The sequence below is a fragment of the Alligator mississippiensis genome, chromosome 5 (assembly GCF_030867095.1).
Source record: "Alligator mississippiensis isolate rAllMis1 chromosome 5, rAllMis1, whole genome shotgun sequence".
Lineage (NCBI taxonomy): Eukaryota > Metazoa > Chordata > Crocodylia > Alligatoridae > Alligator > Alligator mississippiensis.
In genome coordinates, this window is record NC_081828.1 from 34,207,507 (window position 1) to 34,223,169 (window position 15,663).

At 47.1% G+C, this 15,663-nt stretch overlaps 1 long non-coding RNA gene across 1 annotated transcript in view; it reads right to left on the minus strand.

Annotated features, from left to right (window-relative positions):
• LOC109281050 (uncharacterized) overlaps positions 1–14,980 on the minus strand; it is a 38,219-nt gene extending 23,239 nt beyond the window's left edge. The window contains exon 1 of the long non-coding RNA XR_009462384.1: positions 12,272–14,980. This is a non-coding gene — a long non-coding RNA (uncharacterized LOC109281050). The remainder of the gene's footprint in view (positions 1–12,271) is intronic.
• Between the last annotated feature and the right edge of the window lie 683 nt (positions 14,981–15,663).

The following is a 15,663-nucleotide window of genomic DNA, read 5'->3' on the forward strand; positions in this document are numbered from 1 at the left end:
CCTGACCTTCTGGGAACATCTGAAGAAAACAACATGAAGTCCAAATCCTGAAATAACCTACTACCCAAGCTTGCTGAATCAATGTGGGGAGCTGTAGCCACAATACTCCAGACCTCAGCTCTTGCCCTATCATACTCAGTAGCAGAGTACTGTGCACCTGTTTAGCAAAGATCTATACACACATATCTTGTTGACACCCAGCTGAACTCAACCATGCGTATCATAACTGGAACCCTGTTCAAATCCCTTCCCTTGGCTTCTTGTCCTTGCAAATAACACTTCCCCACACATCCATCAATTGATGATGACTTGAAAATTGGTCAAAACCATTTGTGCTGCATCTCACCTACCACTTTATGATGATCTGTTCAATCCACCCCAGGCCTGCCTTTCCTCGCAACGCCTCTTATAGAGCAACCTCCCAGATCAGGACCTGTCTGCAGATACCCTTGGATCAAGGAATGGGAAACATGGGAAGTCACAAATAAGTTCCTTGTGACAAACCCCACTGATGAGTCATGCTGGCTTTCATTTATCACGGTGAGAGTTGTCTCTGCTAAACAGGTTCAGGACAGGCCAAGGCCACTGTGCAGCCAACCCTCATCCCAGGGTCCTTAATGTTAATCCATTGTGCTCTTGTGGAGAGACACAAACAATGTCACACATTATTGAGGAGTGTCCCCTCTACAAACTAAGAGGTGGATTAATAACTTTGAACTCAGTTAACATAGACGCTATTGCTTGGCTCCACGGATTTGCATTCACAAAATAAATAATTCCTTAGAACTAGCACTCACTAGATACATCTACACATGCATATTAATGTGTTTAAATAAACTCTGGAGCCTATTGCTATAGAGTTTATTGCTCCCAGGCACACATGTTCACATGCGCCTGGGACGGCAGCACATTAAGCTGGGGCGGAACAATCTGCCAGTCTGTTTTAGGCCCGTGCAGAACAGCACCATTTCATTTAGACTTCCATTTCACCGTTTTGCTGGGACAGTGTTTTGTTTTGAGTTGCGTTTAATTTTGAAACCACTGTTCCATTTCGTTTTGTCAAAACTGTTTCACTGTTTCGATGCTATTTCACAAGCTATAATGGGGAACTATGAAACTGCCTATAACTTTGTCAGTTCTTGCCGGATTCAGATGAAACCTGCAGGGATGGTAGTCCCTTCTGAAGCCATGAAGCCTGCCAAGTTTCAAGGAGATAGGTCTAGGGGTTTCTGGGAAACTGCACCTCAAACTGCTGACAAGCAAAACTCATGACATGGGTGACACTGTGTGTGTGTTAAGGTGCAGCAGGGTGAAAACTGCAGGGAGGGTAGCCCCTCCTGAGGCCATGAAGCCTGCCAGGTTTCAAGGAGATAGGTGCTGGGGTTTCTGGGAAACTGCACCTCAGGCTGCTGACAAGCAAAACTCATGACAAGGGTGACAAAGCAGGGCAGTTCAAATGATGCTGGCTTTTATGCTGTTTTTCCATCCCTCCTCCAGAGCACTGGGATTGGAAGAGACCTCAGGGAAGGATGACAGTCACTGGCCAGCTACACAGTCAATAATGAGAACAGTCCTTCCCCCTTCTTCCCCCTCCCTCTCTTTACTTTGTTTCCCTGCAGGCAAGCGGAGTTTGAGTTTTGAAACTCGAAACATTTCAAAACTTTTGAAACATTTCGACTTGCCTAGTTTTGTTTTGAGGCTGTTTCAAAGCCCTTTGTTTCATTTTGATTTCGCTGTTTCAAACTTGAATGAGTTGAAACAGCGTCAAAATGTAATAGCCAGTGAAATTTCACACAGCACTACTCTGCTTTGGCTCAACATGCTGGAGAGGGGCTGGCTAGCTGGAGCAAAAGGGTACTTCAGTGTGGGGCTAGCTGGCAGGCAGTCCTCATGCAGAAGCACCCTCATGCCCCAGCCAGTTGGGGCAGCATCTACACATGTGCTGCCATGGAGTTTTTTACTCTACAGCAAGATAGTACTTGTTCTTATAAATTCTATCCTGCTGCAGAGTAAATTAGTTTATGCCAGCCTAATAGGGGGGCACATGTAGATATGTGAAGTTTAGTGTGCAGATATGGGAAGTTTACTGTACTATTTAATCTACTGTATAGTAAATGTCTCGTAGATGCACCCACTAACATATAATCACACTCATAGTGATGTATGCGCCCATTGATGTACTCCTGAATAGCTGAGGTTTTCCAGAATAGTACCCGTTAGGATAAGGTACTTTTTAGAGATGCTTTGCTTCTTTTTACATCTATATGCTCTACAAAATGCAACGGGGCCCTTGGGTCCTCCAGCATCTCACAGTGCTTTTCTCTCTCCACTACCCATGATGGGGAGAGTAGATCATGGGGAGGGAGATCAGGGAAGACTGTCAGTGAGTATTCTCTTGCTGCTCTGCCTCTGCTGTCTTGAACCACCTACCACCAGAGCCAGAAGAACACAGACCTCCATACTTCCACCTCTTCTGCAAGACCCATAGTGCCCCCACCATGAGACCCTCACTGCCGCCACAAGAATGCCACCACCACCATGAGAGTGCAGCAGGCCTGCCACTGCCACAAGGCCCCCCATGTCCCTGCCACCACCATGGGAATTCTGTGCCATGTAGGAACCAGGATTCGAGCTCTCCAGCTTCCAATTTCCACATACCTCCCCACTTCTGGTCTCCTGGTCCTGGCATGGGGGTGCTCTGAGAGAGCAGAGATGGAGAGGCAGAAAAGCACTCACTAGTACTGGCTGCAATCCCATGGGAAGAGTGGAGCCACCAGCCCAGGGAGACAGGAGTTACAAGGCAGTACTAACACTTTTCTGCTCCACCCTCGCAGTGGAGGGGACAGGGGAGCAGATCCACATGTCCCTTCAGACCCCTGTTGCAGCCCCCAGCAGGAGAACATTCTGCTGTATGCAGCAGAGTGTCATCCCCCTGCCATCTGCAGGGCAGGGGGGCATGACAGGGACAGCATCTATATGTCCAGCAGCTGAAATGCCATTTTTTTGGAGATGTTTCCAAGCCTGTCACAGGCTGGCTGGCCCTTTAAAGTGAATTTGGTCCAGTCTCACCTGGATCAGCTAGGAACTGGTTAGTCCTGTCCATTTAATGGATCCTGTTGAGAAGATAGAAAGCATTGTCTAGAAAGGGCAAAATCTTAACTGGGGGAAAGGTATACATGAGGAAGATTGGCTCTGGTGACTAGTACTGGAGCAATGAGAAGCAGGATTACTGTGAAAGGCTTCATGATCACCACAGTCCATGACTGAATATTTTCCAAGTTTCAGTTTTAATTAATAAAATGGTAACCTGGAAAAAGGGCCTGAAAGACTGATGAGCTGGCACTGGCATAGGCATATTCAGGATTTTGAAAAGGAGGGTGTGGAAGCAGTGATGGGTGATGCAGGGGTGGCTACATCCTTCCTCCCAGCTTGCCCCTGGGTGGATAGACCATGTTGTGAGAGCAGCAGCCAGGGACTTTTTTTAAGTCCTCAAATCAGTTAAGAATCCCTCCGCCCTCATGCTCATGCTTGGCACCCCATCCCTACCCCTCTGTGCTCAGAAGCACATCCTCTCCCCTACCATTTCCCTTCTTCCCTGCCAGCCACTGCAGCTGTCTGTACTGAAACCAGGAGGAGGGAGCAACAGCAGCAGCAGGCAGGTTCCTCTACTATGCCTTCCTGCCCAGTCTCCCCAGGTGTTCCTGGGCAGCTCAGGAGCAGATGCAGGGATGGGGAATCCAACTGCTGGTGCTACTGTTCCTGGCTGAGCCCAGCTCCCCATGTACCCTACTCAGATTGGGGCAGGAGCTCCTCTGGACCTCCCCTGGACCCTGGTTCAGCCAGAAGCACTAGCAGGAGTGAGCAGGGGAGGTAGGAAGTGGGAGGCAAGGGGATGTAGCACTAAGCATGTGGAGGGGAAGAGAGTGGAGGATTCTTACCTGCTCCAGGGGCATAGGCCTCAGGCTGCTGCTTCCATGGCATGACCCAAAAGCAGGGGTCACCACTCCACTGCCCCCCCTCTGGATTTAACTCTGGTCATTGGTGTCCTGGCCCATGGAGGATTCCCTGCCATAAGTACAGCTTTTCCAGGACACCATTTTATTAACTTGTTTTTGAAGGAAGTTCAAAGGCTGGAGGAAGGGTTTTACAGTGTTAAAGGGAAACTACTTGGGATTAAAGCAACAACCAGAGAATTCTTACATTTCCACCATACTTGCTCCACTTCACTTATTAAAAAAGAATTTGTGACATTTAAAAAATGTCACTCCGTGTTTTGCACAAAGATGTTGCATTAATCTATGACATTTTGGCACAATATTGAAATGATGAAAAAAATCCCCCAAACAAAAAATAAACAACCCCTCCCTAAGCATGTATAAAATTATTGCAAACATTTTAAGCAAATACAAAAGACTGTGCTATAGCCAATATCAAAATAACAATGTGTATAAGCAAATGTGGGAAGAACCCCAAATTTCCTTTACCAACCCAATAAGGTCCCCATGTGCACCCATGCTTTCCTCCAGTAAGACACCGGTCTGCTTTTTTTGCTGGTAACCCGGGTGAGAGGTCATCTGTGGTCAAAGAGCAGAAGGCCCTCTTTTCTTCCCCTCTTCTCTCTCAGCAGTCCCTCTTCCTATGATTTATTCCCTGTCTTCTACTTCAGAAGTTGTAACGACTTTTTGGTTTCCTATCCTTACACAATGTAAAATTCACTTTGTTGCTGCCCTTCTCTTAGGCCCTGCTTTACCCCAAAAGCCCTCTCCCTCCCTGTAGGTTGGGGCTTCCCAACAAGGGGGCATCCAGAGCTGCTGTTTAAATTTTTATTGCTGCTGAGAGTCACTCTAATTAAAGCCCTGTGCCCTGGAGCATGTGTAAAGACTCCCATAGTCATCTTCCCCTTGACCAGGAGTGGTTCAGGGTTCTCCTCCCTCTGTGCAACCAAACAACACAGAACTGAGAGAATCTTGGGAAGGAGAAGAAAAAAAAATACGCTCAGGAAAGAGAAGGTCCATCTGCAATCAGAAAAGCTGCCTCAAGCTGTTGCAATGGGACAGCAAGGCAAATGATCCTGCAGAGCTTTTAGATAGTAGGATTTTAGGAGTGAGTGAACTAATCTCGGTGTAAACTGCCTGCAGGACCTCCATCCTCATCTACCTTGATCTTTTTACCATCTTTAATACACTTGACCATTCTCTTATGCATCAGTCTCCATAGGACCCATTATATAGCAAGATGCTTGGAAAATGTAGCTGCAGTAGATGATAATTTGCAGCAACAGCTTTTAAGAGCAATGATCACTTACAGAGTAACATTTCTCCCACAAACATTTTCCCAACCATGTATTATCCACTCAGTAACAGCAACGAAGCTGCTATTTAAGAACAAAATTTGTGAAGGCCAGATGTAATGTAATGTGATGTAATGTATGGACATGCCCTCCCACTCCCTTGCATTGGGTCACACTAATTTTTGTTGTTGTTGTCAAAAACAGACCAATTTTAAGTTTGTCAGTTAGAGTCAAGATTATAAGACTCTTAAGCTCTTGAGGTAAATCAAAACCAAGGTGCAGTTAAGTGGGAGTTGCACTGGTTGGCTGAAAACAGAAGCATAAACTTTTGGCTGACTATGCAAATAGATTACTAAAGAGCGGTCATGAACAAGTGTGACGGAAAAAGCCTCAAATGTCAACAAGGCTCTCTTTAATATGGGTCAAGGAATGGGCACTGGGCCGTTCTTTCTGGGACTCACAAGTAAAAGCTCCTCAGCTTGCTGCTTCAGTTGGATTACATGATTTTAAGGTAAGTGATGGCTGTTTTACAGGATGAAAGAAATACTTCACTGTCAGTCACAGAAAAAATAAGGGAGAAAAATAGTTGGTAGATAAACTGGTGAACAGTGGCAGAGAGAAAGACTTCCTTGCATTCTTCATATGTGTTCCTCAACTGACAACCACAATGCTGATGAAACGGTACCATGACAGAGGACATGTGGAAAAACAGGAAAAGCCATAATATGGGAAAACTTCACAGGACCAGGTCACTATGCTCATCTGTGCTACTGTGTGACAAATGCTTTCTCATTCAGCATCAGGAAGTCAAAACCTGCTAGGTGCATTCCAAAGGATATTACTAAACTTATTTTGTGTATAAACAGTTCAGCAAAATGTCTGTATGATAAATGACCTGTTCATCAACTAGCTCAAGAAGTAGGGTCATCAGCTTAGCATCCAAAGCTGTAAAATATGTCAGTTATTGAATAAATTGCTGATATTTGGAGAGTTAAGTGACAATCAATTATTTAATGCCACAGCTGCTGCAAGGCCATAGAAAAGAACTGCAGTAAAAACAAACAAACACAAAGATAATCAAGAGAGTTAAGAGGCTCAGGATAATTTTGATGAAGTTCCACCTTTGACCAAATCAGAGGTGTAGAAGACTTTGACTGTACTGGTAGTTTGGCACTTCTCATACCAAGTGACAGCCTCCCAAACAAAACTGTGAACTGAGAAGCAGGAGAGCCAATTAACTGAATTCTTTCACCCAATATGATCAAGTTTACCCTTTTAAAATTAATTGGCAAGTCAAAACCTGCTGTATGGGCAGATAGGCTAGGGACAGACATTACACATAAACCGATTTTAAGTAATCAGAAACTAGTTTAAACCTGTAACAACAGAAGTTGAGTGCACACAAATCAGTTTGAAAATGGCCAAAATTGGTTTGAGATAAAGCTGGTTGAATGTAGTATCAGACTTAACTGATTTGAGTCAAACTGGTTTATGCAATGTCTGTCCCAGTCCCCTTCCTAACTGAAATTAAACCAGCATCCCAGCATGCTCTCTGGGTTGGGCAGACGCAACATCCTGGACATAAGGGCAGGAGCTGTAGGGGATTGTTTGGAGACTCCTGGTCCTGGGCAGGACCTAAAACTGCACCCTGCCGGGAGTGAGGTGGCCTGGTGTGGCTCTCAGTGGCACAGGAGCCCCCAGGAAATGCCAGGCCAGTTACCACCCCAATGAAAGGCGGGTAGGAGTGCCTTAACCCTAGCCCTCACCTTCGGGTGGGTTATGTAACATCGGAGGTAGTGGGGCGTGGCACGGCTGTGGCCACCTGAGCCCTGTGAGGTGCAAAACCCTGAGGAACGAGAGTGGGGCCAGGCACAGCTACATCCAGATGACAGTGCTCCTGGCTTACAGCCGTACCAAGCTTAGGCCTCGTTGTCAGGCCTCAGTCATGCACACATTCAAACTGCCACCCTCTCGCAAGGTCTCTTTCATGCATCAACAACTCATACTGCCTTGCTCCCTCTTGAAGCGGGCCCCTTAGGTCATAGGTTTTACCTAGTTTGTACCTTGGGTGGCAGACATACTATCTTTTGGGCCTCTCCCACAACCTTCACTGGGGTAGTGGCCAGCCAACTACCTGACTGGGTCTAAGTTTGCCCTGGCCCCTTCCAGGGGCAACTCTATACATATAAATGTACTGGGCTTTCAGCCCTCTGGTTTCCCCCCTTCACTGGGCTCCACATCTCACACTGCCCACCTTCACTGGGGCCACGGGACTTCCCTACCCGGTGGGCTCAGGAGGCCACTGTGGCAAAGTGGGGCTGCCCAACTAGCCACAGTGCTAGTTTACCCACTTGCCTGTGGGCATGCCACTCACCTGCCATGCCTTGTTGTTAATTAATCAAGCTGTTAATTAAGACAGGAGGCTGCCCATTCTTGCCCCAATGCCAGGGGGCACTATCTGCGGCTCCGTTCCTCCCCTACACCGCAGCCCAAGCCTTGCAGCCCAAATCTCACTCCTCAGGGTCTTGCACCTACAGGGCTCAGGTGGCTGCAGCCATATCTGGCCCCACTACCTCCGATGTTACATAACCCTGGGGACTCCCATGCCACTGAGAACCCCACCAGGTCACCCACCCCCAGCAGGTTCAGTTTTAGGTCCTGCCCAGGACCAGGAGCCTCCAAACCATCCCCTACAGCTCCTACCCTTACCTCCAAGATGTTACATGGAGCCTTGCACCCAGGCAATATTACTGCCTGGTCTGCCAGCAGTGAACTGCTCTGTTTATATAGGCAGCCAGGGATCTAAAATGGCCGCTCTAATCAAGCACCTGCTGGCTGCTTGGCTCAGCTCTTAAAGTGGCAGGCACCAACAATGCCCTGCCACAGCTGATAACAGCTGATAAATGCTCTGTTATGGGGGGAAACCCTGTCCTAATCCTGTTGGGGCCTGGCCACACTCTCCTTAGCTCAGACCTGTTGAAGGGAAGGGAGGGCTTCTCTAGTGCCCCACCCCACTGCTTCTAGTTTGAGCTACTGCAGGCATATACCTCAACTTCTGGGATGTCTGTGCAATTACAAACCGGTTTAGCCTAGCCAGGTTAGACTAACCTGCAAAGACTGAATCAATTCAGGCTTAGGCTTTTTGAATGTCTGTCCCTAGCCAAAGTATCAGACCCTATGTACAGACTGTCTTATAGGAAGAATGAGAGCGATTGCATGAATCATTATTTGTATTCTTGTTCATTCTATGAAGAAACAAAAGAAAAAAGGATATGTTTAGAAGTGGAAAATTAAGTACTAGGCTAATAAAGAAAAAACAATGCAGTTCCTCTCTTACAGCTTGTTATGTATTCCCCAAGTGTGTTTGTTTGTATTACTTGCACAAAAAATAAAGGCCCAAATGAAACTGAATTCCCCTGAGGTTTTTTTTTCCTTACTTTATTATTGTATACTGCTTCATTCTATCTATGTTTTGTATCATCATATATTATGTTTTATTTTACTTTTGTTTAAACTGGTGTAATTTTATCAATGACTGAATTATAGTATTATATTACATATAATGCTATTGCCAAACTTATTGTACTGTTTTAGCAGTAAATAATCTACTAATATTGATACCCACTGTAGACTTCACTTTATAGAGGAAGCTCAGTCAATACTACTACTTTGATGTAGTATGTGTAAGCACCCCTAAAAATGCTTTGTAACTTACAAGAAACTTACAGCAAAATGTACCACAGAGTGCATATTAAAAATTAAATAATCGTAGAATCGTAGAATTTTAGGGCTGGAAGAGAACTCAGGGGGTCATCTAATTTAGCTTCTGTTCAAAGCAGATAGTAGTATACAATACAATAATAATAGTAGCTGGACATTTTTACACGCCTTAGGGGTGGGGAGGAGGGGTGCTTTAATTTGAGCAGCTCTGAGAGCTGCTCTAATTAAAGTTCCCGCTATGTCTTGTGTATCAGCATCCCTACAAGTCTGCTCCAAGAGCTGTAATTACAGTGTGTCGGGGTAGCCCCCAGGCACATCTGCAGGCAAGGCACTAATATGTTATTAGTAATGAGCATCTACTATATTTGTAGCTGGATATCTTTAGAGCCATTCTGCTGACTTACCCTGGCAGCTACACCAAGCAAGTCCTCATAATTCCAATAACAAAAGTAATCATAACTGTGATGACCTAGCACTGGGTTGAGAATATTCCTGCAGGGAGAAACATGAGGAATAAGCAAAATCAGATGAAAAGTTAGGATGAGTTATGTTCTTTATTGTTTAATAACAAAGGCAAACTCTAAAAGGTTTGGTCCATATCCAGCATGAAGTTATTGTATTATGAGTACATTTGTAATGGTGCCTGCTTAACAATAATACTTATTATTTCTACTGTGTACCCAGCTGAACAGTAAAGGTATCAGCTTTGCTGAAGTGAAAGCTGTAAATATCCTGTAAACTCTGTCTTAATTAGCAAGCATGAGTGGAGCCTCATTATGGATTAGCCGTAAAAGGGTGGAGTGCTTGTGAGGAGGAGTTGAGAGTTTTCTCACACTGATTACAGAAAATGTATGCTCGTGTCCTGCAGCTAAAGTCTAGCACTTGTTTTTTCTTGCTGGAAAGAGAAAAGTTGCTATACCTGATGGTTTTCTTTTAGTCAAAGAAGGATTAATTTGCTGTTTTCTTTCCAAATTATCAGAGGGCCGTTCTGCTTATATGGGTGTATATTTGACCTTGCTGAGAGAGAACTTTTTTTGCTTCTCTGACTAAAAAAAAGCTGTTTCGCAGAAAAAAGAAGCTGCCTGCTTTGACACCCTGAGCAGAAGAACTCTTTTGGCTTTCTTCATGGCTATTTAACACCACCAGATCACTATGAGTAAACTATTCAGAACTAGTAAGAAACGGAGTTTTCCTTTTTCTACAGATGGTAAAGTTATATTCCTTCTTTCCTATATTTTCTATACAATTGAATTTGTCTGCTATGATTGTCTGTCCTCTTCCTTGGACTGCCCAAATCCCTCTTTGTTGCACTCTTGTCCATGTAGAACACAATTGCTAGAGCTATTTTCCTTACCTACTGATTATTTAGTAAGTTATTTGATGTATATGCTGCCCTTCCCAGCAAGGGCTCAGAGCAGCTTAGAGTAAGAGAACAGAATAACTTATAAAACAGAAAAGTATCAAGAGAACAAAACAACTTAAAAAGAATATCAATATATAACAGAGACCACAAAACAATATCTCAGCATAGCTTTGTTTACTAAATGCCTACCCAAATAGGAAAATCTTACAGCAGTTCCAAAAGATTTCCAGGCTCAGCCTCCCCCCAAGACAAGCAGTCTGCCTACCTCCATTCCCTCTATCTTGTCTGGATTCAGCTTCAGTTGGTTCACTTGCATCTAGTTCCTAACTGCAGTGAGGCACTGGGAAAGGACTGAGAATGGGGGGCCAGGTTCAGAAGAGAGAAGAGGTAAAGCCGGGTGTTATTAGCATACAGATGGCACCTCACTCCAAATCTCTGAGCAGTCTTGCCCAGTGGCCTTATGCAGAAGCTCATTGTCCCCTATGTGTGCACCAACAGCTCACTTTGTATGCAATTAGTCACAATTATGTTGATTTTTTTTTAAAGAAACTCTATTAGTTCATAGAATACACGTTTGCATGTTCTCTATTTGTTATAAACAGTGGGCTTTGAACCCTTCCTTTTGATTAAAACAAGGGAGTAGGAAAAGTTTAGTTGGGATACAAATGTACTCCAGTACAATCCATCATCATTTGTAGCACATAACCTGTTCCAGGTTGCTTTTCTTAATAGAGTATCTGGTTGTGAAGCAGCTGCCACGTCAGAAGAGAAGAAAAGGTAGAGCTGGATGACATGCACCAAATTTCCGCGCAGTCTCACTCCGTGGCCTCTCATCATTATCCTGGTCTCCCCAGCTTGCCACAATCAAATTTAGGATCATAGTAAACTAGAGCTGGAAGGAACCTCACAAGGGCATCTAATCCAGCCCCTGCTCAAGGCAGAATCATCCCTGACTAAATCTTCCCAGCCACATCTGTCCAACTTGCTCTTGAAAATTGCCAGGGACAGAGATTCCATAACTTCTCCAGGTAGCCTGTTCCAATGCTTGACCACCCTCATAGTCAGAAAGTTCCTTCAAGTCTCCAACGTAAGTTTCCTCTGCTGTATCTTGAGGCTTTTGTTCCTAATTCTGTCTCCTATGGTCATGGAGAAAAACCCATCTTCATCTTCTCTGTATCTGAAGACCATTACAGAATTTTATGAACGACATGTGCCCCAGAGGCTGGGGGGCACAGCAACTGCTTGCAGGTGGCAGCAGTGGTGGACGCAGACAGAGGGGGGAGCTCCCGCAGGCAAGCAGGGAGCTTGGCGGTGTCAGCGGGGGGGGGCGGGAGGAGGAAGGGAGGAGGTGGCAAGCGCCAACTGGTGGTCGGTAACCACCTGCAGACGCTGCCAGCAGCTGCAGTGGCAACAGTTGGAGTGGGGTGGGGGTGGTAAGCGGTGATCGCCTGCAGGCGCTCGCAGCAGTGTTGGTGGCGCTTCTCAGGGGGTGCACTGCCAATCTCAGGGGATGCGTGTGTACCCCCTACATGCTGCCAATGCCGAATTTCCTCCGTCTTCTTTTCTCTAGACTAAATAACCCTAGCTCTCTCAGTCTTTTCTCATAAATCATGCTTCCCAGGCCTCTAATCAGTTTGGTTGCTCCCCAATGGACTCTTTCCAGTCTGTTCTTCTAGATGTCTGAAGCCCAGAACTGAACACAGTACTACAGGTGAGGTCTCATTAGCACTGAATAAAGCATAAGAATCACTTCCCTTGATTTGCAAATGACACTCCTGTGACAGTTACAGTTACTCCTGTTACATAAAACTTACATCTTCACCTTCTGCACAGCTGCACCATATCTTATCACAAGATAAATCATCCACTGTGCTTTGCAAAAATGATTCCATACTCACCACTACTGTGTTTCATTTTGTTTTGCTTCCAGTCTCTTTGCATCAAAACCTACGGTCTCTATTGCTTCAGGTTTGTGTCACTGTGTTAGCAGGATTTGTAGACTTTGCACCACAGCCTCATGTATGAAATGACTAGAGGTTCCAGAGTCCAGCAGGGTAGTCAGTATGGGGAACAAGTTTTGTTCTAGGACTCAGATACAGGCAGATAACAGTAGTTGGGGGTTCTATGGGCTGAGTTTGCCACAAACTTCATGGGCAGTGGATGTCTTGGGAACTTTGGACAACCCTGAGCCAGTTCCCTTCACCAGGCCCAGGATCACCGTTTTACCTTGACCTCCTTGTCGCAGGGCACCTTAGTGCCTACTCCTAAGAGAGGAGAAACTGCCAGGGAGAGAGCCCTGGCAGAACCAAGTGAGCACAGCTGTGGGTTGCCGGAGCAACTAAGGGGAGCCAGCTGCCTGTAGGGGGCAGGGCCTGGCCCTTATAAAGCCCAGAGCCGAAGCCAGGCTGGCAGTTCTCTGCCAGCAGCCTGGGAGGCAGGAGCTCTGGGAGTGAGGATGTGGAAGGGAGCCTGAGTCGCAAGTACAGCTCATGATAGCCCTGGAGGCTTGAGCTATGATAATGAGTTATGGCCATGCGGCTTGTGGTTATGTTACAGCCTAGGGGCTTGTGGTTTTGCTTTGTGTTTGTATTATTACAACCGGAGGCTTGGGTGAGGCTGTAGGGGTTGGAGGAGGCCTCAATCACAAGGACCCCAGAGAGTGTGGGGTGCCCTAGCACCAAGAGGGCGCATTATCTTCATAGCGCCAGCGAAGGCGCAGCTCGCACGCCAGTGTGTGAGCAACTGGCGGCGAGGAGCGCGGCCAGTGGGTCGCGGGTGCAACCCGTAGGTTGCGGACGGGGACCTAGACCCCGGAGTGCGTGTGGGGGGAACATAGACCCTGGCCCCAGGAAAGGGGCAATATTATCGAGTAGCCCAGTGTGGGCATGGTGAACCCCAAAGAGGGGGAGCGCCATTGTACGTTATTGAGTAGCCCAGTGTGGGCACGGCGAGCCCCAGAGAAGGGGGAGCGCCATACTGAGCAGCCCTAGAGAGCGGGGCCATACTGAGAAGCCCGAGATGGGCATAGTGAGTCCGGCCGCAGGCTAGTGCGGCAACACCCCTCAGACTGAGGCAGGGTGCTGCGGTTGCCCCGAGAAGACAGGGAGTAGCAGTGCGGTGAGCCAGGGTCAGAGAGGGTGGCCGTGCGGTTGGCCCATAGGACCGGGGCCCGCTAGGGAGTCCCTGAGTGGGACCGTACCATCAGGGGAGGCCCAGCGGGGGGCTGGGCACGAGAGAGACAGACCGGACAACGTCCATTACATCTGCGAGGCTTGGGGTGTGGTATCAGGGGAGGTAGGAGCCATGCATAGCCCATAAGGCTAGGGTGTCCGAAGAACACCCACCGTATCGGGAGACCCCCAGGGGGTCCGGAAGAACCGCGGGGACAGAGGTCCCGAGTAGCCGTGCCCAGGGAGTCATAGGCAGCCTCCCTAATATATTTCCAACAAGACGTGGCGGGCGAGAGTTAGAGGGTGTCTTGGGCCGGCCTGACACAGAGTGAGGGAACCTCAAGGAGATCACGGCCCTCCGTGAGGACCCCGCCATGACACTCCTCTCTGGGGGTATGTGGTGCATTCATGTCCTGGGGTCCCACCACTGCTCCTGCTGCTGGCAGTGTTCCTGTTCTTGTGGTATGGGGTGCCAGAGGCCCCACCTCCTCCCCACCCACTGACATGGGGTTGAAAGCAACCATAGCAGGGTGAAGCCCTGGAGGGGGCAGAGCATCTTTCTCTTTATCTCTGCATCCCTAAAAGCAGAAGTCAATTCAGATGGCTAGGTCCACAAATGCATCGAGTATCTGCTTCCTCAGCCTGACAAAGGGTGTTTGTGTCCAAAAGCTTACTAAGAAGAATTTTTTCAGCTATTTGAGGTGGTCTAATGAAAGATATCAGATTTATCCAAAGAACTTTGGCCTCAAAAGCACATACTTGCAGGCTAGAATGTCATATTTACCAGGGCTTCCTTCTATGTATCCTTAATATCATTCACTCCTCTTTTTGCTATCTCCATCCTTTGCTTTCCTCCTAAACTTCCCATGTATCTGCTCAGTGCCAGTCTCTTTCCATTTCTGTCATATCCTAACCAGTTGAGGACTAGTGCAGCAATGGAAAAATGGCAAGAACAGAATAAGGAAGGAAAAGGTAATAGATCCATTAATTTCTCCTGTAGGATGAAATGCTTATACTCTCTCACTGGTTCCACAGGTGAATCAAATTGACGCCTCTCTCCATTTCACTCCATTCAAGGCCCCACCCTGCAGATCAAATCAGTGCTATATGCCATGTGCTTTGTCTCCAAGCAATACTTCATATTTTCTGTGGAGCTGGAGGGAGGAGGCATGTGGGTTAGGTGGTGGTATAACAGGGAGCCAGAGGCTCCTGTTACTTTAAAGGGATGCTGCAGCAGGCTAAATAAGCTTACTGAGTAGAACCAATACCTGACCAAAGGCTAGCTGCTAGCAAGTGAGCAGGCCAGTAACAGCTAGGATAGTCCCTCTACCAGGGGTAGTTCCTATCTGAGGAGCTAGGGATGTAAATATTGTTTCAAAAAGTATTTGTTCAACCTACTCTAATTATATTGGTTAAACGGTTAGCCAGTAAGAGAGCAGCTCAGACACAACTGCTCCTGGGAGCCACACCCTGGCCTCTTTGGTGGGGGGAAGGAGGCAGTGGCAAGCCCCACCAGACAACACAGCTCACCTGAAGCCACATGCTAGGAGGTAGGGTGCACCTGTGAGGGAGCAGCTAATTGCTAAATTGATGAGTTATTAGGCTACCCACTGTTTTCCTCTTTAACCTCATAGACAAGGGAGGTACTAGTCCCTCCTTACCGCTCCCCCTTCCTTCCTCCTCGCTCCTCCCTCCCTCCTTCCTACCCTGACACCTCCTGGTTCTTGTTGGGGCACTGTGCAGCTTTCCTTCCCCTGACAGACTGCACCCCGCTGCCACCACTAAACAATAACTAGTAAGCTATCACTGGGTTTATCAGTTAAACGATTAATCATTTAGCCTTTCACATTCCTACCAGGAGGTACTGCATAGGGTCAACAGCTGGACAAAGGCCAGCTACCAGAAGATAAGCAGCTAAGGGAAGACATTTAGGCAGCCCAGAAGCCCCGGAAGCTGGGCTAGGCTGCAGCAAAGGAGGGCAGCTGGCCACCAGGTCAAAACGGAAGTCCCTGTGGGTGGCTGGAGAGTCACCTGACAGGAAAGGGTAGGAGGCACTGTAGCAAAATTGGGAAATCCCTGATTAGCCACAGTGCTAGTCTCCTACCTGCCTCTGGGCAGGC